The sequence below is a fragment of the Peromyscus leucopus genome, chromosome 2 (assembly GCF_004664715.2).
Source record: "Peromyscus leucopus breed LL Stock chromosome 2, UCI_PerLeu_2.1, whole genome shotgun sequence".
Lineage (NCBI taxonomy): Eukaryota > Metazoa > Chordata > Mammalia > Rodentia > Cricetidae > Peromyscus > Peromyscus leucopus.
In genome coordinates, this window is record NC_051064.1 from 25,017,361 (window position 1) to 25,043,976 (window position 26,616).

Here is a 26,616-nt window from a genome sequence, read left to right on the forward strand (position 1 = left end):
CCACTCAACGGGAGGGAATTCATGCCTGGTTCTGGAAACCTAGCCAACTACCCAGGGCTTTAAAGAGGTCATGGGTCTTAGAGGAGAAGCCACAACTGCCACTTTAATAAACCAGAATGATTCCTAACTTCATTCTAAATGTTCACCCTTGTATCCATCCACAGGGAAGTGCAGCTCTCACCACTCATCAAAGAACTTCTCTTTGCAACAGATACAACCAGCACAGAAAACAAAAACTGGTCAAAATACAGAGAACAAGCAATCCTGGGGTGCCAGCCCTCAGTGGATATGTCTACAACACAACTCTTGCGCCTAACGTTCAGAAAGCATCGCAGAATTGGGGGGCGGGGATTGTAAGAGTTGTGTCTCCTGGAAATGACAGGGACGTGTCACCCATGACACCTCAACAATAACAGAGCTGCCTAAACAAAACCCGAACAAGGACAGAACCAATAAATATGCTAATTGCAAGAGGGAAATCTTACTGGGCCTCACCCTTAGACAAAGAGCTACTGCAGTTAAAAAATGCTGAGAGCATTACTAGTCTTCTCCAGAGATGAACCCTCAACTAGTCATCCAGACCAGTGGTCAGTCCTGAAATACTGTGTGTGTGTGTGTGTGTGTGTGTGTGTGTGTGTGTGTGTGTGTGTATTTATTTGTATATACAACACTAAACAGAGTAAGCAGGCACTATTTATACATTTGTGTATGTGTGTGTGTGTGTGTGTATTTGTATATACAACACTAAACAGATTCAGCAGGTACTATCTATACATTTGTGTGTATGTGTGGGTGTGTGTGTGTGTGTGTGTGTAGGTGATTAAAGAAAAAGAAGCCATGAATTTGAGAGGAAGCAAGCAGGAGACTTAGAAGGGTTGGAGGGAGGAAGGTAACAGGGAAACTGATGTGATTATATTTTAATATAAAAATTTAAAAGTCTAAAGGTCTAGGGGGAAAAATTAATCAGTGATTTATTTCCAAACAAGAATGAGAGTTCCTGATGCACAAGAAAGTTTTGAGGCAGTAACAACTTTCCAGACAATGGCCAAATCCCTAATAGGTAAGACATCCACGGGCTGCAACACCTACTGGCCAGTTGAGTATACAGCTGCTGCCAGCATCTGGGCTGCCTCTTCCTGCTGCTTCCCCTCACAGGGAAAGAAACACTAGTGGACAGACATCTCCAGGTTATGTAATCAGCCATGGACAAGACTCCAGTCTAGCAGGGTGCAACTGTCCGGAGGCTCTTATGTCCTGCCTGCTGAGCACCTGCTTCCTTTAATGTTCTTTGAATGGCAGCCAGTCCCCAGGGTACTGCATTTCTACCCTGGGCACCATCTCCTTCACTATCTGGATCCAGGGCCCCCAGTGGGCAAGAATGGTAGTATAAGATGCAAACCTTCCCAAGCTGCAGGGATCCAGGCTAGTCTGAGGTATAAGAAGGACATCTAGGAATCAGAGATTAATCTGGCATATTAACCAGCTGCTCTTTATTTATTTCAGCTGATTTTGATGTAAATAGGGGTTTTAGATACTGAAAACCACACAAACACCACACACACACACACACACATACACACACACACACACACACACACACAATTTGTAAAAAGGAATTAAATATAGATGTGTAGTACTTTCAGCATCAGGAACACCGATATCTACTATGCTATATAAGTGCAGTCCTAGGCATAAAATGATGACATGTGGGTGGTGCATGAGGCACCAGAATGGCTGATCAGATTACTTAGCTAGCTCCCCACTGTTTTAAAAAGACATTCTTCATTACACATTTATCTACCTACTTACCTTTCTTCATTCCTTCTTTCCTCCCTCTCTCCCTCCCTCCCTTCCTTCCTCTCTCTCTCTGTCTCTTTCCCTCCCTCCCTCCCGTGTGTGTGTGTGTGTGTGTGTGTGTGTGTGTGTGTGTGTAGATCTATATGTGGATGTCAGATGAGGGAAGTTGGTTCTCTCTTTCTACCATGTGGGGATCCTGGGGATTGAATTCAGGTTGCCAGGCTTGGAGGTAAGTGTCTCTAGACACTGAGTTAACTGCCAGCCCCAGTTCCCCAATTTTAAGTAGTCTGATAAGAGGATAGCACTGGGCACAATGAAAACAAGCACAGTAAAGGAGTCCAGGGAACTAGGGGCTGATTATGAAAAACTATGTGTACAGGAATTGCCTGGGGAACAAACTGGCCCCTGTGGATAGTACTGCTGTGTGTGCAGTCCTCTTCACTACTGCAGCTTCTTGAAAATGCACATGCTCTGCTTCAAATTAATTACCATCTACAGTTTTAGAACTTATTCATCATAAACGCAATCAGTGCAATTCACTGAACAGAGTATGTGGAAGCAGGAAAGAGTGAATAGGAGAGCTCAGTAACCAGTAGTCCTGCCCTAGCTGTTCTTTCCTCTTAGCAGGTAAACAGGAAGAAAGTAAGGCCAGGGGAGATGGGGAGCCAGGCCACTGCACACTGCATATAAGACAGACCAGCCAATATTCAGTTCTGAGCACTCTTCCTAGCAGATGGCAGTACCAAATCCTACAGCTGAAAGTGAGAGGAGAGGATACAGGCACACTGGTTTGGGCAAAGTCCTTATTTACTAGATGACTAATGCCACAAAATGCTGTTGACCCTAAACCTCCCTCTGCCAATCAGTGTAGCAAAAGCAATGTCACAAGTTGGTAATGTTGTGGCCGATACCATGAGTGGACTTCATCCAGAAGAATGTCCTCACTGTCTTACCTAACTGGCAACAAGATTCATTACCTGCTCTGGTTTTCTCTGGTTGTGGCTGACCCCAAATAGGCAGAATACAAACAATGACAAATCTGCCTGTGGGAGAGGGATATGAGATCATCAGTTAACATGCTGGTGGAAAGATCACCATCGCCCACTGGGCATGCTTCATCATAAAAATGGAGAAAGTGGATGAAAATGAAAAGCAGTGCATTTTAGATGAAGAGGGTGTGTCCATTTCTTACATTTATGCTCACTTGCTTATGTGGTTAAATTACTATGATGCACCTGGGCCACTAAGATGGTCCACAGGAATTGGCATGGGGAAAGACAGGCCATCGTCAGCCAATGAGGTGGCACACAAGGGCTCTCATAGGGTAGGACAGGTCAGCCTGGGCCAATAAGATGGTCCAGAGAGACTGGCACGACAGGTCAGACAGGGTGAGCTCATTACCCAGATGAAATAAACTTCCCATCCCCAAATAAACTTCAAGGGGAAAACACCTCATTTATCAGTAAAGTTTGTTTCAATAATCCAGAATCACATGTCAACAAGGTTTCTGAAAAAAGGATAGCAGAGAGAGAAGAAATATCCTAAAGTAGACCCTTTCAGCCTCATTTAAAATGGTCAAATATAGAGGGTCCTGGCTGGTTATAATTCATTTTTCATGCACCCTCTATGTTCTAAATTTTCAAATTTAAAAACAATTTTAAAATTTGTAATATGAATATTAGTTTAAAAAAAAAAAGAGCTCAATTCCCAGGGCTAAGATTTAACTCAGGTTTTATACTTAAAATGATGTGGAAATTGAGGTTGAAGGTTTAACTCAGTGATAGAATGCTTGCCTCACAAACACAGGTCCCAGGTTCAATCGCTGGTACTGTGAGGAAAATGTTAAGTGAAAACTGGTATTACTCCTTGAAGTCCTACCGAGATGTGGTGCACACAGTCTTGCTGGGCAGATGGAACTAGAGAAGCTAGTTTCTTCCTCTTCTGGGACCAGTGAGGGGAGGGTAGCAGGTGAACCCTGGTCTCTACAGTGAAGCAGTACAGGAGTCCCAAAGCAACCTTGGGAAGAGCTGCCCTGCAGACAGGTCACTGACAGAGGCTTCTCTCATCCTAATTCAAGTACCAGTAAACGAACTGCTTAGAGAAGAGCAGAGTGCCTTTGTCTTCTGCTTGCTGTATGACAGGAGTCACAGGCTGTGGGTGAATTTGCTCTTGGGACAGAGTTATTCATGCCCACAATAATAAATTTTGAAAAAAGGAGAAAGAAGAGGAAGCTCACCAAGCATATCTGCCTGGGTATCGTATACTGTGGAAGGTACGGCCTTTGAAGAGGTGATTTCAATAGAGGAGGCCAACTCCCTCTAGGGACTTAAATCATTAAAGATCACACCAGAAACAGCAAGAGAATTTCTGTGATCCTTCCCACTGTCTAGAGGGGCCTGGAGCTTAAACACAGCCTCATTACAAGAAGTAATTTCTTAAATGGCTGTTTGGTAGAATTATCAAAAAGCATTAGATGGAATTTCAAGACCACGTAAATCTAGTAGGATTTATAACAGTAAGATATTTTATAAGTGTGTGTTGTATGAAATTGAACAGGAAGGAACAGGAAACAGAACTGGAGACAAATGCTTTTGTGACCCTGAGCACAGACCCAAAAAACTTCAGGCCTGCCTCAGTACTGCCTCTGACATTCAACAGGCACACTAAGACTGGGCATGTCGTGTTCACATGGGGAACCTGACTCCATGGATACCACATTCTGGCTGTCACACAGCTCTGCATTGTCAGCAGAACCCAACACAGGCAGCTCTGGAAGAGATGATCAGGATAAGGGACGGTCAGAGAGATGCGTGCGTGCGTGCGTGAGTGCGTGCGTGCGTGCGTGCGTGAGTGAGTGAGTGCATGCATGCGTGCCTGTGTACCAGCCGTCAGCCAGGTCAGATGAACTCCAGGTTCAATCTAAGCATATGACACCATGGATGAGAATTACTCAGAAGGTGAAACAAGGAGCCACCTCTTTCTCTAGCTCTAGCTCACTAGTGTAACTTTTCTCAGACATAACATGCACACATGTTGTGGCCCTATTCAATGCAAAGAGTTATGGCACAGGAGAACAACTCTGGCAAATTGGCTATGGGCTTCTTAACGGTAAAGGTCAAGTCTTTTCATCAAGGTGCTATGGCTGCTGGGCACAGACCTGTAGATACAGCCTCAGGTTCTCAGGAACTCCTAAAAGCTAAGCATGAAGTTCCTCACCCTCTGATAGGCATGGGGCAGGGGGCTGGTTCTTGTAATATGTGTGACTTGATGCACCTATTACTTCCATAACTGTTTAAAGTAGATAAAGAGTACTTATGCCAAGAATAAACTTAGAAAAAGATATCCTCACTACACTACATTCTTAAAAATATGCTGAAGGCAGGCAACAGCAAAACAACCTCAATTTTCTCCATTGGTGTTAAATATGGTACCTCTCTGCTTTAAACATTTCAAGACTTCAGGGGCATAAAATGGCACAGTTCTGAGCAGAAAGCAGTCAGCAACAATGCCCCAGGGCTGACAGCCAGAGATGACGGCAACTGTCACTGGATCCACAATGAGTATCACCAAGAGATTTCCTGTTTAAGCAAAAGGAGGTTAAGGTACATTTATTTATCATCAACCATCTCCGAGTGAGAGAAGGCCAACATATCTCTCAATGGGTAAAATTATCTTTCCATAGTACACATAAATTGGATGAGCTACTGAGCAAAAGAATCTAGAATTCATTTGATCTAATGTACCCTGAATAATTGCAACCCAGTCAGGCCCTGCCTAGGCTGTGCTGCAGTGATGCCTATCTGTCTAGTGACGGACTCTAAAGAAACTGGAGCAGTCTGAGATCAGAGGTACTCTGCACTGGGCAGAGAACAGAGGACAGTGAAGACACTCAGGCTTGCTCACGTTGGCAACAATGAGAAAAAATGGCAGCTTTCCAATTCTAATGAACTGGGGAATCAAATCAGGACACTGCTAGGAACAGTGCTCACTGGAAAAAGACTCCACTAAAAACATAAACAGCTTGCAAATAACATTCCACATGAAAACCCAACTACATCATTTATGACTGGCTTGTGCCTATAAATCAAAGAAGTTTTAAGTCTACACTATAAACAAGAAGGCAGACAGAAGTACACACCTGAGTACAAACACCTGGGAAAAACTAAAGGCACTTTTCTGTTTAGTGTTGAAAGGGAATCCTACATAACAGGAAGAATCTGAGCAACTTCTGCAGATGGCTAATCAACCTACATTACAGACTATGTTCAAAAAATTGTAACATACCATGGCTTTATTACACTGATATTTAAAAGACCTATCAATATATCAAGGTCTCAAGAAAAGAGGCAGGAAAATAAAAGCCTACCTTCAGGTTATTGTCTTCTACCAAACATAATAAAGGCAGACTGCAGTACTCCACCCAGGGCTTCACATCCCACAATTTCAGTGGCAGGTGGTCAGCCATTACAAAAAAATACTAACTAGAAAAGTTCAGACATACATCCGCCCCAATGGTTTGAATCACATATGACTCTGAGGAAGGTCATGAATTCTCATGCCGTCATTTTACCAGGAATCAATCAGGCCTTTGAACTATCTACAGTGTATTTTCAAGTCACCTATTAGTCACTTACCAGCATCATCTCAGTCATCAGGTAGCTGCCCAGGTAGTTCAGTACCTATGTTCTAGCAAACCTTTATTTTACTTAATAATGGCCTCAAAGTGAAAACGTGTACTGCAATATTGTTACATAAGTTAAAACCTTGCCAGAGAGATATGTGCATAGGACAAAACAGTAAATGCAGGGTTCCTTACCATCTACCATCTTGGGCATCCACTAGAAGTTATTAAAACACTACCTCCTATGGCTAAAGGGAATCATGATAATAAGACAACATCCCAAAATTCAGTTTAGGAAAATCTAAGGTTGTATTCCAGAAATTAAAAAACAATTAGTAAACTCAGAATATTCAAATCTTTCTCAGTTGCAAAGTTTAAAGAGCCTCCTATTATTACATATTAAAATGTAGTCAAGCTTAGTTTGCTCTGATGATGCACAGGTCAGAGCGATAAAAGCAAGTCAGATAAACAATGAGAGGTGGAATCAAAGGTTCCAGAACTTTTCCTCATTGTGACAAAATGCCTCAGAAACAACTCAGAAGGATAAATGTCAGTCTTTGCTCAGGGTTCCATCCTGCTCAGCAGGCCAAGTGCTCTAAGGCCTTGGCAGGGCCAAAATACCACAGTGTTACAGCAGGAGAGAGGAAAGTCGACTGCCCTGCGACCACCAGGAAGCCTCCTGAAAAGGAATGTCCATGGAAAGCTTTCACCCCAGAGGCTCACCTCCTCCGACCAGGCTCTACCTTCTTCTTTTAGGATTTTTTTTTCAAGATTTATGTCTATGTGTGTCTGTCTTTTTGAGTGCATGCTATATGTATGTGGGTATCTGCAGGGACCAGGAGAGTATGTCAGATCCCATGGAACTGGAATTAAAGGCAGTTGTGAGAGACGTGATATGGGTGCTGGGAACCAAACTTGGGTCCCCTGGAAAAGCTGTAAGTGTTCTTAACTACCAACACATCTGTCCACCCCATTAGACTCTACCTTCTAATAATCCATTGGGTGTGAACTCATGGATGAATTGATCCATTGATGAAGTTAGCACCTCATGATCTAGTCTTCCTCCACAGCACCATCAGCCAGGGATTAAGCCCTTGGGGAATATTTCATATGAAAATCATACAGTCTGGGTAATGCACATTTAGGTGTCAGCGGACAGCCACCTTCACTATCCAAAGAACGGCACCCTAACTTCTTGATTTTCAGAAACTTTTACTTTGCTCTTCTCCAAATGTTGAGAAGAACTTGTGTTTTCCTTACTTGTTTACTTTCAGGACAAACCATAACCTATCAATACGACATAAAATGTTTCCTCACTCTAGAGGGGGTGGGACCTGGGAGCATGGAGCCAATAGATGAATGAGGTGGACTAAAGTCTCATGCAATAGCCAGCTTTATTCAGAGCCCCAGACAATTTATACTCTAAGGGTTAAGAAAGGTCAGATGAGTAAAGGTCTCATGAGTTTAAGCTGTATATACAATCATAAGGCCAAGCCGCATGTGCCAAAAATGTTTTCTATAGAGGTATATAAGGATATTTTAAACATTTGATTGAATAACACAATAAGCAATAATGAGTAATCTGAACTAAATTCTCTCCTATCTGCTACAATCTGGGAGGAACACAAAAACACATTCCAAGAACAATTTCATGTTTTAAAGAAACTGAGGTCACAATACTCTTGTCTTGTTGTCTTGGAGTGTTCTCAGAAGCAGTCAGAATTCTCACATAACTCCCTCCATTCCGGTACCACGATCTAATAATAATAAAGTAAAAATTTTCAAACTTACTTTAAAAATCATAATGAAAAGAGGCTGGTGTTTACTGCTGAGAAGAACACTTTGCAAGTCCAGGTTTAGATTTCTATCATAGGACCTAGTGATATCCTTTAAGGTGGGCAAGTCTTCATTTCAAACAGAACATACAACTCTTGCCCAAGACTGGTCCTTCCTTGCAAAATTCAGAGAGAGATTTATAAAAATGCAACCATAATACTGCTCACTGCCAGAAAATACTGATGTGGATAGAGGCAGAATGCTTTTTTCCAAAATCACCTGAGAAAAGAAGGATCTAAGGGCACAAATGAAACCACCTCAGAGAGCAGAGACTGGATGCACCATCACGGATCCCCATAGGGTCAGGAACCCCTTCCCCATGAACAGGCTAGGCAGGTCTGCTGGAGCAGAGGCCACGGCAGCAGTGACGGCAGCAATGGGATCATTGCTCAGGCTAGCTACTACTCTTGGGTAGGATGCTCATCAACCTCCCCTCTCAAGAGGCAAGGAGCCCTGGGACAGCAGGGTCCTCAGAATAAAGTCTAGAAGGATGGAGAGCAGGCAAGCAGGGAAGGAGGAAAGGAAAGGGCAGCAGAGAGACTGCAGGAGGAAAGCAAGCAGACACCAGCCATCAGCAACCCAAAATTCAGACAGAACTGGCCTTGCTGCATTCAAATACACACATCCTCCCAGGGAAATGACTCTCTTTACAGTTCTGTTTCACGGGGCTACTAGAAGCAACTCTGAAAGTCTTCATGCCCTCAGGATTTTAGCAAATGGGTTCTCATTTACTTAGTCCCCTCGAAGCATTTTCAGCTCAGTTCTCATTTACACTGTACATGTCCAATGCTGGCATACAGACAAAGAAAGGTTTCAGATGGAGCTGCTTGCTAATGTGTGAGACTCACAGTGAACTATATAATTATACACCCTTTTCTTTAAAATGGTCATGTACGTCTTTGTGGTGTCACGCGCGAGCGTGTGCGTGCGTGCGTGCGTGCGTGCGTGCGTGCGTGAGTGTGTGTGTGTGTGTGTGTGTGTGTGTGTGTGTGTGCGCGCGTTGCTAGCGATGGAGCCCAGTGCCTTGTGCATTCTGAGTACAAATTCTACTCCTGAGCTTCACCCCAGCTCTCTACAACATTTGTCTGCCTGGAAATGTCATTCATTTCAACTGCACACAAAGCAAATGCTATGAAATGAATGCTAAGGAAATTCTCCAATGCAATAGATTTAACTATGTTTTCAGTTCAAAGGACAAGGAAAAGAAAGCCAAAATTTAAGTAAGATGCATTTAATTTATGTACAGTGTATGTGTATTGTTTATTTCAGGTTGGTTTGCTCCTTAAAGTTTGGGAAAAGAACATAAAGGTGATATATTTCAGAACATTTCATATTTAATAAGAAGTAACTATCTGGTAAGAGAACAAATAATTATGCATATTTAATTGCTTTTAAACTTATAAAAACCCAAGACTATACTGTCATTTATATTTAGATAGTATGGTAAGAATAGAAGGATGTAGGAATATATAACATAACTATTCACTCCATTTACCAATCACACTAAAGCTTTTATGAATGAAGCTTTGTGATCAAAGCAGAGGCAATTATTTAATGAACTAGCAGAGATTACTGAACTTGTAGCCCTTCTTCCCTCCTTCTGCTGGGCTCTCATCAGCATTCAGGGTTATGGCATGTGTCCTATTACAAAGACATCATGACAGCACTATTGCCATGTTACCACTGTCACTGAGGGCTCCCTCTCATGAGGTATGCACTGTGTGCCTGGAACACTGTATTTTGTATAAACCAACTAATCCAGTTCTTGCAGAATCCTGAGAAAGAAGTGCTACCATCTGCATCCTGCAGAAGAGCAAAGCATCAAGAACTGTGCACACGTCCAGGTTGTGTCTACATGTGAAATGTGTTCATGTTTCACACATACCTTGTCTATATGGACAGAAGGTCATCTTATAGGGCACTTTGGTGCTCCTGTATTTTTACTAAGACATAGCACAGTAATAGGAAAAATCTTCATCTTGGGACTGTCATGTCAGGTCTCAGGGCCGGTGGAAATGTTCACATATGAATTGGCTGGGGAGTGGTACTGCTGCTGCTGTATTTACCATGTGTAATTCTGATTCTCACAGGCCTAATTGTGAAGATTAAATACAAACAGAAAGTAGGTTCAGGTAACTCAGAAAAGGCTACTGTAGGCAAACGCCCAAGTCAGTACACAGCGCGCAAGAGGGCATTCATTTCGGGGCCAACGGCGATGATGAAAGGATTATGGGTACTGGAACAGCTGTGGTCCAGTGGTTAGACCACCACCAGATGCCCTGGGAAAAAGACGGGGGGCACCACTTTCAGATGTGTTTTCCCCAGTCCCTCTCATGCCACCCGACTGCTAGAGGAAGGGTCAAGGTGTGCCCGATCACTGGCTGGTCCGCAAGGCTTCCACACATGTGCTGAATGAATACAGAGACAGGAGGAAGCAAACAGGAGGCAGGAGTGAGGAGAAAAAAGGAAGGGAAAGGAAAGGAAACTGGGAAAACAAAGGGATGCAAAGATTCTGTGTAACACATGAAAGAAATGCATTTACTATGGGTAGATTTATATGTGAGCTTAATAATACACTTTAAAATATGATTACCCTTTATTTCCCTTCTAGGCCATGGAGTCCTGGCAGCTTTCAACTGAAGACTCAGAAAAAATAGGAATGATGATCTCAGTGTCCAGCTTGGGGATTTCTGCAAGAAAACAGACATGGACTAAACATTCTGATGGACAAGAACAGGGGGCTTCAAAGAGCATTAAGACAGAATCAGTTTCAATGAATAACATAAGGCACTGCATTTCCTAAGACTGAGGGGGAAGATGGGTGGCAGACCTACTCCGAGCTAATGTACCAGACTTTTCTCCCACTGGTTGGAGAAAACAACAAAATCAACACCTGAGTGGGTTGCTCTGTGCACTCAACCAGCCACAAATGACCTGAGACTCACTCATCCTGTGTTTCACATGCCCCCAAATGCAGCATCCCTTGCAGTACCCACCAGGGCTCCAGCTCATAGGGCTGGGTGCAGCAGGAAGGGGCTGCTCAGACACCACAGCAGAACTGGGCAAAGGAAACAGAACTTGTACTTTTAGAAATCAGTTTTTGTTATAAAGGAAGTGAACAGTGTATGTTTTAGCTTTCCCTGTGCCCCAAGTGTAACACGGACCTGGGACTCAAAACAAGAGTGTTCCTATATGTCATAGAAGGCAGCCAGGCCTTGGGTTAGGCCATGTCAGATTATGAGCACACAATACCTCATTTTCAGGAAGGAAAAATTAACTTTGACTGGACATGTGGCTGGCCCTAACCAACATGCCGCATTTTTAAAAGCTGATGGGACACTGAGGCTCCCTGAGGGAAGTCACTCAGCAAATCTCTTGTTTGTATGACTGCTGTCACTGTATTTGGGGATAGCTGCATGAATCATCAAAGCAATGTTTATCCAGACATCTGGCAACTCAGAAGAAGATTCAGTGCTGGAAATTTTAACTCTCTGTTCTTGCCACATCTGTTTCTGTCAGATAGCAAAGGACTGCATCTTTGCTTGAAAGTGGAGACACCCGGCAGGAAAGGAAAGTTCTGGATGCATAGGTGTCTTCTTCATTGAGAGCCACTATCCATGCATGGATAGAAGAATAACTGGTAACTAAGGAATTATTTGCAATTGGAACTGATGACAGTTAAGGGCCACATCACTTGGGGTCTTTGCCAGATTCCCAACCATCACATGTCCCTTTCTGGAATGATGTAAGATGAATGATAAAACAGTTTATTAGTAAGCCTGCACATGTTGACCCAGATTTTATTCAGCTTCAAGAACTGCACAAAAAGCCTGAAAATGTCTACTTTAGTAACAACTAAGAGTGATCCACCCCCCACGAGGTCACCTACAAATAGTCTGTTTCTGTTGGATCACTCAGTGATGCTCAGCAATAGCATGAAGTAGAACTTAGCACTAGACTGAATAAATGAAGACTCAACTTCCACATTTCTCTTTGGTTCATTTGGTGCATGAATTTTAATGACATTATTTTATATGGGATTCCAGGGATTCCAATCAATAAAATCATTTACTTTTAAAATTAATTTAAAGTACTTTTAATCTACAGGATGTTTGAGCCCAATTTAATTGGTTGTGACTCAGAATAAAATAAATGGTTTTGCACTATGCTGTTTTGTAACCAGTGGTTTTTTTTTTTCTTAAAATTTCTTTTTCAGCTTTTGATTACTCTTGCCTACTTTCATACTTTTGAAGAGAGAAAAATGAAGAGCTAAACTCTGTTATGATTCAGAGACTTCAGAGCCACACAATTATGGCTAAGATGGAAGAACACAAGAAAGCCAGTAGCAGTTTATCTTCAGAGTTGCCATGTGAAGTCAAAGCCATCCTACTAAAACAATTAACATCATATATGCCTGAACCTTAGAGGCCTTATGACTGTGTGCAGAGTTGATCCTTTTTTACTAAGGAGATGAAACCCCAGAGTGGTTATATGCCTGCTCCAAAGTCACACAGCACACATCTGATCTCAGGTCTCCTACATGCCAATATGATTCTCTATTATTTCACGGTTGATCCTTAATTTCCACAAATCTCTGAAGAGCTTATAATTATATTGATTATATTATAAAATAAAAATATTCTATGATATTAATATAAAATAATTAATATAAAATATTAATACCCCTTTCATAGAGCAACTTGACCACTACAGCATAATCTACATTTTGTTCTACTGTTCACACTAGCTGGCATGCTAAAGACCCATGCATGGGAAACTGAAGTAAAATGTGGGATATTCTAGACTTGAGTAATCCAAAACTACAATTTCTCTCTTGTTTCTAGTCAGATAATAATGATAGGGTTTGCTAAAATACAGTTTCAAGTGATTTTATAGCCATCTCTCAAGCAAACTCAAAGTGTACACAAGCAACGTGTAAAGTAAGAATTTGAGGGCTATTCAAATTAAGATTTTGTATTCTCTAAAACTCCAGAACTGCTCAGTTTGCTCAGACCAGCAGTTGCCTGTTGACTCCCACTATTTAGTCAGTCAGTACTGGGTGCATGTGATCCAAAAAGCCTGAGGCAGTGACCAGCTTACTTCAGACCAATGAACACATTGCTGCAGGGTGGCTGTCTCCCTGGCCTGGAGGTTCCAATGGGATGCGTGGGGGGAGGGGGTGGAAATCCACTGGTGATCATTTGTCTAAAGGGTATGAATTGGCACACACAAATAAGTAAAGAGTGTGTGCAAGGATGAAAGGGAAGATCCACTAACCAGGGTGGCAGGGGACAGAACCCTCCACACATGTGACAGAGAGCAAACAGTCCAGGAAAAAAAGCATCCATTAAGAAGGATTTACTTCCTGAAACTGGGAAGCAATTGAGTACAGCCAGCCCTATGTAGTCATTGATTCTTATCTTTGAATTTAACCAACAGTTCTTAGAAAACATTTGGAGGAACAATTTCAACTTCACTGAAAATGTACAGAATTTTTTATTATCACTCCTGAACAAGGTAATGTAACAACTATTTATACAGCATCTACGCTGTATCCATTATCTAAGTCAGCCAGAGGTGATTTAAAAGTATATGGAAGATGCCTGTAGGTTCTTTGAAAACACCATTTTATAAGAGGGACTTGAATATCCACAGACTTTTGCATGAGGGTTGTCTGGGAACCAATCTTTTGCAGTTATCAACATACAATGGTAGCTTCCTTATAATTTTTCATATAAACTCAAAATTGTTATAAAAACTCAATGTTCAAGTAACCATACTAAGGAAGAAGCAATAGAATCTTAATTTCAACAGTTTGTCCACAAAGGAGAGTACCATGTAAGCACACAAAGAAATTGTCAGCATAATTAAAGAGAAGTTTAAGAATCCTTAGTGAGGTCCCTGACACAGCTACTAGAACAGTTACAACATCTGAAAAGGAACTGTGGTAGAGAATTCACAATGTTACAAGCACTCTAAAACACGATTTGGCAGTTTTTCTACAGCAGAGAACACATTTGTTTGACTTAATAATTCTCTTTCTAGGTATGAGGAATGAAAACCCCAGTTTCCACACAAAGATTGACACAGGAATGTTCACAGTAGCCTTACTCATCAGAACCCCAAACCTGAAATAATCCAGATATCCATCAGCTGGTAAATGGATAAACAAAGTATTACGTGGAAAATACTACCCAGGAAAAAGAAAAACAGTTGATGCATATGACAATATAAAGGAATTGAGAAATACTATACCATATCTGTCAGATACAAACTACTAAAGGTCTAGTCCCACTTACTTAAAGTTCTGGAGAAGGCAAAATTCCATCAATATTCACCAGATCAAGGATCACCAGGACTGGAGGAGATGGGCGGGACCAACTACAAAGAGGTAGGAGACATGTCAGATGATAGAAACACAGACCATGGCTGCAACAGTGGCTACTGTACGTATCTATGGAACTCCTGAACTGTATACTGGAAGTCAGTAAGTCTGACTCTATATACATTAATTGTATATACATTGTACCTTACATACAACCATCAATTAACCTAAAAAATCTTAACTTCATCTGTAAGACATAAAAACTCTTCATGGGATGATTCTCCACTCCCCAAAAACCTAAGAAGAATCACAGCAACCCGCAGTGGCTACATGCCACAAAGAAAGTATTCCATTGTTCTACAACTTCCACTGGGCTGTAGTCTTGCTAATAGATTTCTAAGGTATTAGCCTAGTAATATTTAATCTATAACCAATCTTTTCATTGTAAAAGGATAGACTTCTACAATTTGATAGTTTGTGGATGATAAAATGTATAGACTTCTACAATTTGATAGTTTGTGGATGGTAAAATGGAGACATGTTGGAGGATATTTGATCATACTATGAACCCCAAGTTAATGTTTGTGTTAATTAAGTAAGATTAACCTTGGGTCAGGAGGCTGAGTTAGCACAGTAGTCATAGAGCATCAGAGGGCATCTGCAAGAGATAGAGAGACACATTGGAAGTGGAGGGATTTTGAGTGGCAAGGCTTTTTTGTTTTGGGGGAGTGGAAGGTCAGGCTTTCAGCAACACTAACAAGGAGAAGAAGTCAGCTAGTTGTTATTCAACCTCTCTGAGCTAGCAAGTTTTTCCCCCAGCCTTTGAATCCCAAGTCTTACTTATAAATAGAACAATGGAAATTTAGTTAAAGCAACAGAGCTGCTGCCTGCAGGAACAGAATTCCCACCAGGCTTTGGCCTAACTCTGAAAACTGCGGGGTTGCAACTGCTGGCTGAAAAAGCTGTATACTGAGGTGCAGCCACTGTGCTGACGATAAAACAACAGAGACAGAAGACGGTAAAACCAACTGTGGAAACTTGAAGCTCTTCTTGAAATACTTGAACAAATATTTCTCAAGGGGCTTCTATTTATTGGTCCCTATGTAGATAGAAACAGACATTAAGATTAGGCAAGAAAAGCCATCACTCACACAAAGTCCACCATACCAAAAATGCAATGTCTTCTATGGTAGAAGTTATATATTTATGTAGGTGCAAAAGACTCTTTTTTTTTTTTTTTTTTTTTTTTGGTTTTTCGAGACAGGGTTTTGCTGTGTAGTTTTGCGCCTTTCCTGGAGCTCACTTGGTAGCCCAGGCTGGCCTCGAACTCACAGAGATCCGCCTGCCTCTGCCTCCCGAGTGCTGGGATTAAAGGCGTGCGCCACCACCGCCCGGCCAAAAGACTCTTAAGATAATCACTGCACTGTAATTACAGCATAAATACCAGAGTAACTACAGGCTGTACTGTCAAAAGTAAAACGCTCAGTATAAAGTGAGTTCTACTGTGCTGTGTGAACAGTACCCACAGCAAATAGGGTACCGGTATGCCTAGGGTGGACTCACAAGCTTCCTTCTAAAATGCATCTTAAGATCTCTTGATCATTTACGGTAATAACAATGACCCACCACTACTAAAGTCTAAAAATGGTGCATGAAACAAAAGTGACCCAGTCCCTACCAAATTAGTAAGAGTGACAGGTAGTACCAGATCTTGGCAAAGGGAGACATGGGCAGACAGAAAGGTATGGTATTTTGAATGAGCCCCCATAGGGTCATCTATTTGAATACTTGGTGTCATTGTTTGGGGGAAAGATTAGGAGGTGTGGCCGTGTTGGAGGAGGTACATCACTGGAGGTGGGCTTTGAGGCCAGGTCTCTTCACTTTTTATGTCTAACTTGAAGATAAGATGTAATCTCAGCTCCAGTACCATGCCTGCCTGCCACCATGCTCCCTGACATGATGGTCTCTGAAACTATAAGTGCCCCGCCAAATTAAACCCTTTCCTTTATAAGTTGCCTTGACTGTGTCTCTTCATAGGAAAAGAAATGTAACTAAGACAAAAGGAGGCCTAAAAATATTTAAATCAACTGCCAAAGTTCATTAGCATGAAAATGGAGCTATGTTCTGAGCATGGAGAGACAGACAGCATTCTGAGTGGTAGAAGTTATAAAGAAGCACTGTGGCTCATGGCAAGCACATTCTAGTAACCGATCAGCTTAAGGTTTGAACAGGCTGCCTTGTAAAGCCGGGAGATCTGGAGGCAGCAATGGACTCTGTCCTAATATTTAACAGATATGCCTCCTGGAGCAGTATCACTACCTCACAATCTGTTTCCCAAAACTCAGGCTTTCAACCTGATCAACAAAACTGATCGTTCCCATATCCTGCTGTGCTCACACCCTCCATGTTCTGTCACATCCTCTGTCCCTGACTCACCTGCTACAGACACCAGAGTCCTCTCCATCAACTCTTTCACAGCTACTCAAATGTAGGATGGTGGCAGACAAAGCCTTTTAGGGATGAGCCTCATCAGCCGCTGTCCCTCATGTGGTTGGGTCCCAGATACTCAAGAACCATGAGCAGAAGTCCCCAGCTGGTCATGCTGTCTCCTTTATCATGTGTGCATCCTGTCCGCTATCCAAATACCTCTCCTACATCCTGTCATGTCTGGAGACTTCAGCCCATTTAACCTTCTCTCAGACCACCCTGCTGTTGAGTGCATTTCCCTGGCCTCTCGAAGCTTTATTTCTAAGCTTCTTGCCATTTTCTGGCACCTTGCTAAGTTCCATGAAGACACCGAATCCAGGTAAAACCGGCTACTGTTGTGACTCCACACTAGGCCATAAACCCATCCTGGTTATCTCAACCCCTAGGATTGAAGTCAGGAAGTGAGACCTCACATGCTTGTGGACGAGTCAGGGCTCCCAAGACAACAGTTATAGGTGCATGGGTGGAAGGTCTCATCTTATCCACTCAGTGCTGACCCAGCTTGGGTTATGTGACGGCTTGAGTAAGTCTAAGCAAATTTCATTTTGAAACTATTAAAAGTGGAAGGTTGTCAACTCTCAAAATAAAAGGCCTCCTTTAATTGGGAAACAGGGAAATAGCGAAAATGATGACCCAAAGAATATTTCTAAACATTCTGGACACGTGAATTTAAATCTTGTCTCTATAGCACAGTGTGACTTAAGCAACTCATTTTCCCTCTAAAGACCCATCTCCATATTGGTAACATGAGAACAATAAAATCCTTACCTAAAAGGGTCCTATCAGGATTAAATGTCTATGACTTAGCAAATGATCCACAAGGCTCTGTCTACTCAGTGCTGGTTGGCTGTGCACCAGCATCCCTGACACAGGCAGAACCAGGTCACATCCTGGCTACTACTGTGACTGATGGACTGAGAGTCTCCCTGGGCAGTTGGCTTCTGCATCAACAAATGGAAATCGTTCTTATTCTAGATGAAAGTATTGTGACAAAATATGTAAAAATGCTGGACATAAAGGAAGCATGCAACAGAATGTATTTTTGTTGTTGTTTGTTGTTTTGTTTTCTTCTAATTCTACTCCTCTCCTAGACCATCAATTTCTGGGCAATCTGAAAATCTGTCATCCAAAAAAGACTACACAATTAATGATAGTTTGAAAGTCAAACTAAAATGATGTGGTGGTGGTACATGCCTTTAATCCCAGCACTTGGGAGGCAGAAGCAGGCAGAGTTCAAGGCCAACCAGGTCTACAGAGCAATTTCTAGGACAGCCATGGTTACACAGAGAAACCCTGTCATGAAGAAAAAAAAAGACTGTGAGCACCTCACACCAGTGTTCTTCTCATGGGACAGGTGCCTTGAAGAAGCTATTTGTTTCCTGGAGATTAATTTATATGGACTATGCTGAAAGAGAGTTTCATAAATATAGAATTTTACAGAAAAGAAATGGCACACTAAAAGTTTCATTAAATAAACTCAAATTAAATTCATCTAGCCAATCATTTATATTCATGAATTCTCTATAAACAGCACTTAGCAACCACAGTCAAAGAAATGTTATATTCATGGTAACAATATCTAAAGAACAACTTGATGGAAAAATCTATGTAACTTGCTTCAATGCCAGTATCACACATCTTTTGAGGATAAACATGTACCCATCTGCAAATTAAGAATAGAAGCATCCAGTTGTAAAGAACACCCCTTTACCAAAAGAGCACTATATATCTCAAATGTTCACTTCTCACACTCCTATAAATGGTATGTCATCACACAGCTCATCACACTAACACACAGTCTTACACCTAGCACAAACCTAGCTGCGCATTATTCAATCACTAATCATGTCATTCTCCAAGGTTCCAATGACTAAGAGTCAGAACCTCGAAGAAACTCAGAAAAGATTACAGAAATTATGAACCAAATCTAGACTTTAATAGTTCCCAACCAAATGGCCAGAAGTGTCAGGAGGTCTATTATTTATTCTAGACACATAAATATAAACAAGGGCCTCAAGAACCGTCTTAGGACAGGGGAGACAGGCTGGAAAGGACAGTGAAGCCTCCTTACTGTAATGTTTTCATTTCTGATCTTTCCCAAGTACTTCAAGAGGTATTTGCTATGGTCATGCTAGTCCTTCCACTTCCTTGTCTGGTAAAAATAGGCTTTGTAGTTGTTAAGTTCTCATGTGTAAAATCCCTTTTTAACTTACGGAAAATATTTCTTTGAAGAAAAACACATGGGTGATGAACCCCCAACCACCTAAGGCAGGAAGAATTGATCTTACCTTGATGGTGACTTTTAAAGTATTATTTTTAAATGACTAGCTATTAAATTAGTCACTGTGTTGCTTGAAAAATAAAAATTAGAGAATATTATTTAAGTCACTCTTGGATATAATGCCAAGAAACTGTGTCAACATATTTCTGCTTCCTATTATTATACTCTGGCAATTTTCCACCCTTTGCAAGCATCTCCAAACAACTAAGAGGTAACTTCAATAAAATGCAAGTCCTTCTTTTTTCCTCAAACAGTCCAGGCGAAGATACTCTAGTCAAATCAGTGAGCTTCAGGTAAGAGATCCTGTCTCAAAAGATCAGACAGACAGACAGCAAGCATGTATAGGCATGTGGACAAGCACTGGAACACGAACACACACACACACACACACACACACACACACACACACACACACACACACACGATTTTGAACTTGAACTACAGCTCAGTAGCAGACTGCTGGTCTATTGTGTACAAGGCCCTTTGTTCTATCCCAATACTACAAAAAAAAAAAAAAAAAAAAAGAAAAAGAAAGAAAGAAAGAAAAGAAAACCTCTCCAATATATTTAGCATGGGGCTCAGGACACAATGTCTTAGCTTACTGAAAGACAACAGGCTCCAATAAGCATCACTTCAAGAACACGGCTTTCCCACATACCTCTGTTCCTTGAGAGATAATCACTAACAACCCTCCAACTTGGCTCTCTCCTCTATGCTAGATATATAATTGGAGCCTCTTCAAGTGCTTTTCTGAGCAGGTGGCACTAATTTCAAGCCAAAAAAAACCCTACTCTTGGTTTTCCCAAAGATCCTAAGATCCATTCATCTCCTTCAGAAGCAAGGGTAAAAAGACACTAATATCAACACCAGTATGTTCTGCTATCCTACAAAATTAAGTATAGTGTTAGCAAAATATAATGTAATCTATTGGGCACAACTTTTCTTTTAAGGCTTTGGCAGGTTTTATTTAAACATGTTTTTATATTATATATTTTTAAATTGAATAAAATATGCATAACATTAAATTTATTATCTTAATCATCTTAATCATACCACTGGGTGATGAAATCCACTCACTGTGCTATGCACCATTACCAGCATCCATTTCTGGAACTATTTTCCTCTTAAAAACCTATGCTCTGCTCATTAAGCAATTCTGTATTTTTCCCTTCCCAGTCTGGTCCATGTCTGTTTACCTTCTCAACTGACCACACTTGATACTTGGTTCAAATTTGATCATGTAACACTGTCATCTCATAGTCAGTTTCTTTTAAGTTGTATAATGTCCCCATGGGTCAGCCATGCTGCAGTGTGTTTCACAGGACATTTCTCACTTCTTATACCAGAACATTCAGCCTTCATAACCAAAACAGAAGGCCAGATGCTTCTCAACAGTAAACACTTGTGAATGGACAGGCGAAGTACCAAGTATTTTGTGAACCAAAGCAAGGGCCTCCCTGCATGGCCAGGATCTAGAGACAGCACTCCAGCCTCAGAACGCTATTCACTGGCACATGCCAGCGCCTTGCAATTAGGATCTGCAAGGAGAGTGTGTTAGCTCAGCCACAGGGCATGTCTATAAAATCAGATAGGAGGTTTGACTCTGGTTCAACTTTTGATAATTAATATTTGCTCCATTCTCTCCTCAGGACTCCAAAGAAATCAATGTCAGGAAAAATGAATAGGCAGGAAAATTGAGACTATCCAAACTAATGCCTCCACAATATATACTTCAAACCCATGCCCCTGTCATATTAATGGCAACTTTGCTACCTTAATAGTAAAACAGGTTAAGAATCTCATACCCAAAGGACTGAATCCACAAGGAGTCTTCTTAGGGACAGAATCCATGTTCAATTACAAAATTCACTCTGTGTCTTACGTTCCCTAACAAATGTTTCATAAAGTTAACCTTTGAATTCTGTCACGCCCACCATGCTGCACTCTCAAATCAACATAGGTCTTAGGAAAAATACTACTGGTTAGCCAATAAATAACTGGTTGAAAAAGGTTTGGGCTTCCAGCTTAGTGGTCAACAATACTTATTTGCCATCAAACAATCCCAGAATGGAATTTCACTTCTTTTCAGAGTTTTCCTCCATATCAAATAACAATATATTTACTATTACCGACAGAATATTTAGAATAATAACAATTATATTTTATTTCCTAGTTGTAACAATGTTATAAATTAGTTTTATTTAAGGATCTTCAACTTTCTAATTCCCTGCATACCACAGGAAAACCACTTTTTATATTCCTTGCTTCTTCCCGACACTACAAAACTGAACTGCTCACAATCCCAGGTGCCACACTATTTAAGATCTTAGTTCTTGGATTTGATCTGTCCTCTCTGCTCACCTAGCTGTCAATCAACTTGCTTTAACAAGCAACTGATGTGGGCTCTCATATGATTTCCAGGGCAGCTCTCCTAAACACATTATCTTCCTTGCCCTGAGCTGTGTCTCCTCTCTAGAGACCACAGAGGCTCTCTGGAGCACTTCCGGGCACAAGGCATCCCCTTAGGACAGGCTTGATGAAGAGCCAGAGTTAGGCAGTTTAACCATTCTGGGACACAATGAAAGACACACGCACAGGCTCATCCCTGGTCAAAAATTTGGCCTATAATCCAGACAGATCAAACAGTGCCAGGAATGGGAGAAGGGCCTAAGCTTGACCCTCACCACCACTGACTCTAGCTCTCTAGCCACCTTTCTCAGCCACTCCACCTGTACAGCATGCCAGCAACCTCAGGAACACCTTGATTGAAGCCTGGTAAGAAACAGTCTGAATCCCAGAGCAGAGTTCCAGAGTCCCCATTGACATGTGAAGGGGAATAGAGGTCATTTCTACTGCTAAGCTTTGAGGACACCGTTATGCAATAAGACATAATAAAGCTTTTACTTCAACTTCTACCTTTCTTTCTTCCCAGTAAAATCTTTTATCTGAAAGTATCTATTTCCCAGATTACAAAAATAACTAAACCTCATCAAAATAGCACTGGGACTGTTCTACCTCCTTCCAGCCATACTCAAAGAGAAGTCAGCCTTCTCAAATGCTAGCTCTGATTAAAAAATATCCTACTTGTTTTGTTGAGCATGGCAGTCAGATTAAATGGGTCAACTACATAATTAAACCATAAAAATAGAATGGGTTTAATAACGTAACAATAAATAGTTCAATATTGTGGGGGTTACATTGGTTTCCAAATAAAACTAATTTTCATTGTAGAATACACATTCCATTAGATTTCTACTTGAAATCCTCATCATTTTGCAAAAGTTTTGATTTGGTCCACAGGGGACTTTTTTATATAAGGAATTGAGATGGAGTTCAGAAATGGTTACATATTTCCACGTATTTAATTAATTTAATATTTTCTATATCAACTTTTGCTGGAGTAAGAAAAAAATATTTCAATATGTAAATTTAACATCTATCTCAGAGTAAAACAGCATCTAAGCCTTTTGAAAATAAAACTATCAACTTGCAAACTAAAAATATAATAAAATCTTAAGAAAAGGAAAGACTAGAGTTTCAGTGTAATGCCTTGATTTTTTATGTTACATTTAAAAATACTTTATTAAAGTAGCGTACACTACAAGATATATTGTCTTTTAGAGTGAAAGGTGAAGATAACTGGTTTACTTCTGGGTACCTAACACACTCAGCAAAAGACACCTCCAAAAGCAAGTCATAGCTGACCCAGTGTTTCAACTGTGAGAACCTACACAGATTAAGGCAAGTACAAAGTATCTCAGCAAAATCGCATGACTTACTAAGAAGAATGATTCTATCAAGGGGAGGAACTTTGTTACCCAGCGTGGTGGGACAGATTATCATCCCAGCACTGGGGAGTCAAGCAAGAGGACACAACCTAAGAGCTCAGCTTGGGCTAACAGAAGATTTCCTTCAAGCCTGGGCTACTGAGCAAGGCTCTGTCTCAAAAAAGCATACGCATGCATACAAACATACACATGTGCACTCATGCCTAAGGAATATGGGCTGTTGGAGGCTCTTGAAGAGAAGGTTGAAGCATTCATCACAGGGCTCCGGTCCTGGCAGGGGCTCTTCTCTAATGTCTTCATCCAGGCAACCACCTTTAGACCCCTCCTTCCGGCCTGGGATCTCCAACTGGATGTACTGTTGCTGTTCCAGTTTTAGCACTGACACCTCACAAGTTAAGTTTTCATCACTAGTTTAGAATCTCCAGCAAAGTTCTGGGAAATCCCAAGAGTCAGAAGCCAGGACAGACTGACAAGTTTGTGCTTCAGTAGCCTTCCAGGTGACACTAACTACAGTGCACAGCACTTGCCGGCTCAAGGCTTCCTACAGTGACCTGTGTACAGGTGTATGAGGGAAGGTCCTCTCAAATCCCACCAACCGTACTCGGGAAAAGGTCACTACACAAAACCATGTGTTCTTGATGGGTTGACAATTCGAAGCTCGAGGCAGGCGACCTTGAACAGCCTTTGCACGGAGCACTGGTATCTGTCCTGTCACTTTAGTTCTGATAGCACTAGTTTTGCTTGGGTCTCTTCCAAGTGGGAGAACAGAAGGCAAACTGTAACACCTCCCTGCAGGCACCAGGACCTTAATGCACAGTCAATCCCCCTTCACAGGAGGCCCATGGTCCAGTCACCGTCACAGAACAGGAAGGGGGGTCCTGGGACTGAAGGTAACAGCTTCACCCTCCTGCACTTTGCTTACAAGTGTTTATCAGTTTACAGTGGTGCTAAAGGGAGAAGTGACCTTATTTCACAACAAGCCCCTGAGAGTGCTCTGAATAGACTCCTCCACTAATTCCACCATGGAACAGGCCCAGAGCCTCCAGGGCCTGATAAAATCATCCCACCATGGGAAGCAGAAAAGATGTGTTAGAAACAAAGCAGCCACTATAAGGACCGGGCAAAGCCAACAGGTCCCAGGATGCTGCAGTGTCAGCCCAGGACTGCGGGACGGGTAGATGACTACACCGGATGCTCAAGCTTTCATGCACCCATCCAGCCCCCTTTGCACATCAGTTCAGTCTGGACTGAGGTGCCTCTGATCTCAATAGTAGGCTGAAACCTGCCTTCCTACCATTCTCCTTCATGGATTCTGCTTCAGTAATTTAGAGAATACACATTTCTCTAATCCCTAAGAGGGCCTTTCTGCTATAGCAAAGTGCTATTGACTCAGCCTAGGAAGTGCCAGGCTGGGGCAGTTCCCAAGGAGAGATGGCACAGCAACCATACTGCACCATAAGCCCCCACAGAGGCCTAAAGACAACTATGAACACATACACACACACACACACACACACACACACACACACACACACACACACACACACACACACCATTTGTGCTATTACAATGGTTTTGGCACTTCCTGATGGGATATTTTTTACCTACACAGGGTGAAGACACTATAACAGCAGGAACTTAAGGGAAAGAAATCTAGGCTTTAAGTACAGCCCAAGCAGCCCCATACCTAGAGCAGCATACTAATTCCACAGTAAACACAGCCTCTAAGAAGGCAGGTCCTGTGAAGACAACATTGTGAGGACCTTCACCAGAGGTTGGGGTAAGTAGGCTTAAGGGAGGAGACAGTCGAGTAGACTCAAAGTCAGGGCTGTGAGAGCTACTCCATCACACCAAGCTCAAGAGCATGAGCCCTCAGATACCAGAAAAGACAAGACACTGCCCAGGACACAACCTCTCCCAAACAACCTGAAGACTGTCTTATCTCTGCACCAATGCCTGTGTTATCAGAGTAGGACCAGCTGAATACTCATGACTGGAAATTCTTGGGACCTAGCTTTCCCAATACCTAGAAGTACTTCAGATATTGGAAAGTGATATTTTCCTTTTCGATTTTGTAATATTCACACAACTTGACTGACAGCATCTCAGGGGGTTAGGATGTTTCAAAATCTCAAACTGTTTGGAAGGACAGATTTCTAAAATGTTCATATTTCAGTATATTCAGATTTTGGAGGGGATCAGGGGATGTTGAATGTGTGATAACAACTCGAAGGAAGTCCAGTAAAGTATAGAAACCCAAATGCAAATCTACGGAGCCCTTCTGGTCTTCTAGCTTAGTAACCTTATGAAAGAAAAGAGGCAGGAAGCCAGCTTAACACGATTTGTGCCTAGGGAGCCCATTCTTGCTTTCGGTTACTACTACTTTCCCTTCTACTAGTACACGGCCATCTGCTTAACAGAGCGCTGCCAAGAACATGGAGTCAAGGAATTGCAGAGTCTTGCATGACAGCACTCAGGGGAAATAGCAAGCCACAGCCGAGAAGCACATACTGTCTTGGGTTTTCCTACAATAAGAAAAAGTAAAATGGAAACAAGTAATGGGCAGTATTATGACTTTAGCCTAAGAAATCTAGAACAATTATCATTCCAGCTAGCAATTAGTATAAAAAGTGATAGAGTTACTACTTTGCATTGTCTTTTCAAATTAAATCTTCAAACCTGAGTATAGTTTCACATGTGCAGGATGCCTCAGTTCAGGACAGCTACATTTTCAGTGCCTGGTGAGCAGGTGGCCAGTGGTTCCCCCATAGCAGCCAGCACAAGTGTGGTCTGCCAGTGCTTCCCCAAAAGATCAAGGCATTCACCTCCATGTAACACATCTTCCATGCTCCAAAATCTCTCGGGATGCATTTCCTCATTCCTACTGCAAACTCCTTCAGCACGTGAGTGATTACAACACATCTTCCATGCTCCAAAAATCTCTCGGGATGCGTTTCCTCATTCCTACTGCAGACTCCTTCAGCATGTGAGTGACTGATTGCTCACCTTGACCTATAGATAAGGCCCACACACACAACAGCAGAGAGTTAAGTCTGAACCAGATGGCCAGCAGACTCAGCTGGCTCTATTAGGACTGGCATTCCCTATTGCCAGGCAAAAATGTACTTTATGCCTCTGCATTCCGGCTACTCAAGCATCATGAAGATATGATTGCTTCTTTTGTTCTTTTTCAGAACACAGAAGGTCAAAGAAAATTAGAGAGAAGACATCATAACAGAAGACTTTTAGAATGACCAAGGAGCATAAAACACAAAAGAAGCAAAAAGAACTTCAGGCCAAGGAAAGAACAGGTGTGGAGGTTGAGATGGTCAGGAAGAGGACTGTAGACCTGGGCCCAAACCAGGGAAGACCCAGAAAAGTACACAATACTTTGTTCTAAGCACAGAAGCCAGAGCTTTGAGTAGCCTAGAAGTGTGACCATGTAGTATCTCAGCTGACTCAGAAGTCAGTACAGCAGAGG

At 41.8% G+C, this 26,616-nt stretch overlaps 1 protein-coding gene across 6 annotated transcripts in view; it reads right to left on the reverse strand.

Moving 5' to 3' along the window:
* The window catches only part of Fam110b (family with sequence similarity 110 member B), a 136,001-nt gene that overhangs the window by 97,231 nt on the left and 12,154 nt on the right, over window positions 1-26,616 (reverse strand). For 3 of the 6 annotated variants that reach the window (XM_028858108.2, XM_037202436.1, XM_037202435.1), the window contains exons 2-3: window positions 14,554-14,635; window positions 10,848-10,944 (exon numbers count right to left, since the gene is read on the reverse strand). The exons of 1 other annotated variant lie outside the window; for it this stretch is intronic. The gene's annotated coding sequence lies outside the window, so the exon portion shown is untranslated. Of the gene's footprint in view, window positions 1-4,629; window positions 8,176-10,847; window positions 10,945-14,553; window positions 14,636-26,616 lie in introns of those variants that run through there. 2 more of the 6 variants (XR_005090799.1, XM_028858112.2) reach the window with 2 other exon arrangements.